The sequence below is a fragment of the Myotis lucifugus genome, unplaced genomic scaffold, assembly GCF_000147115.1.
Source record: "Myotis lucifugus unplaced genomic scaffold, Myoluc2.0 scaffold_7, whole genome shotgun sequence".
Classification (NCBI taxonomy): domain Eukaryota; kingdom Metazoa; phylum Chordata; class Mammalia; order Chiroptera; family Vespertilionidae; genus Myotis; species Myotis lucifugus.
Window position 1 is genome coordinate 13,964,790 of NW_005871055.1, and position 1,673 is coordinate 13,966,462.

Here is a 1,673-nt window from a genome sequence, read left to right on the forward strand (position 1 = left end):
GGGCTGGCGCAGCAACCTCCCCATCGACCCTGCCTTGAGTGTGACGGGGGCGGTGCCCCAACCCCCCAATCGGCCCTACCCTGAGCGTGACTGAGGGTGGCATCACAACCTCCTGATCCTCCCTGCTCTGTGCATGACGGGGCGGCGCCCCAACTCCCCAATCGGCCCTGCTCTGAGCCCGACCAGGGGCTGCACCTAGGGATTGGGCCTGCCCTCTGCCACCTGGAAGCAGGCCTAAGGCAGCAGGTCGTTATCTCCCGAGGGGTCCCAGACTGCGAGAGGGCACAGGCTGGGCTGGGGGACCCCCCCCCCTTCCTCCCTCCCCCCCCAGTGCACAAATTTTTGTGCACCGGGCCTCTAGTAGCATATATAATACACCATTGTATAGTATAAATGAAATAATAAATGTTAAGTACTTAGCACAGTGTCTAGCTCACAGGAAGTATCCAGTATATGGTAGCTATCATTATCTTTATTCTATTTTTCCATCACTATTTATTACCCCTACACCCCCATCCACCTCCACTGCCACCCTCCCTCTCACAACCACACTCTTCTCTGTGTCCATGAGCTCTTTCTCTTTTTTTGCTCACTTCCTCCATGCCTCCAACACCTCCCTCCTTGCCAGAGCTGTCTGCCTGTCTTCTATCTATGAGTCTGTCTCTATTATGCTTGTTAGTTCAGTTTGTTCAATAAATTCTATATATGAGTGAAATCATATGGTATTTGTCTTTCTTTGACTGACTTATTTCACTTAGCATAATAATGTTCTCCAGGTCCATCCATGCTGTCACAAATGGTACAATTTTCGTCCTTTTTATGGTCAAGTAGTATTCCATTGTGTAATTCTACCATAGCTGTTTATCCACTCGTCTACTGATGGATACATGGGCTGCTTCCAAATCTTGAATACTGTAAATAATGCTGACCATAGGGGTGCACATATTCTTTCAAAATAGTGTTTTGAATTTCTTCAGATAAATTTCCAAAAGTGGAATTGCTGGGTCATAAGGCAGTTCCATTTTTAATTTTTTGAGGTATCTCCATACTGCTTTCCAAATGGCTACACCAATCGGCATTCCCACCAACAGTGCACAAGGGTTCCCTTTTCTCCACATCCCTGCCAACATTTGTTGTTTGTTGATTTATTGATGATAGCCATTATGACAGATGTGAGGTGATATATCATTGTGGTTTTAATTTCCATTCCTCTGATGATTAGTGACGTTGAACATCTTTTCATATGTCTATTTGCCATCTGTATGTCTTATTTGGAGAAGTCTCTATTTAGGTCCTTTGCCCTTTTTTTTATTGATTTCAGAGAGAAAGAGAGAGAGAGAGAGAGAGGGAGGAAGGGAGAGAGAGAGAGAGAGAGAGAGAGAGAGAGAGAGAGAGAGAGAGAAACATCAATGATGAGAGATCATTGATTGGCTGCCTCCTGCACAACCCCACTGGGGATCAAGCCCACAACCAGGGCATGTACCCTGACTAGGAATCAAACCGTGACCTCCTGGTTCATAGGTTGACGCTCAACCACTGAGCCATGCTGGCCAAGCCTTTGCCCATTTTTTTTTTTAATTAGATGGTTTGTTTTCCTGGTGTTGAGTTTTATAGGTTGTTTATAAATTTTGGATATTAACCCCATATGAGATGTATTGGTGAATATATTCTCC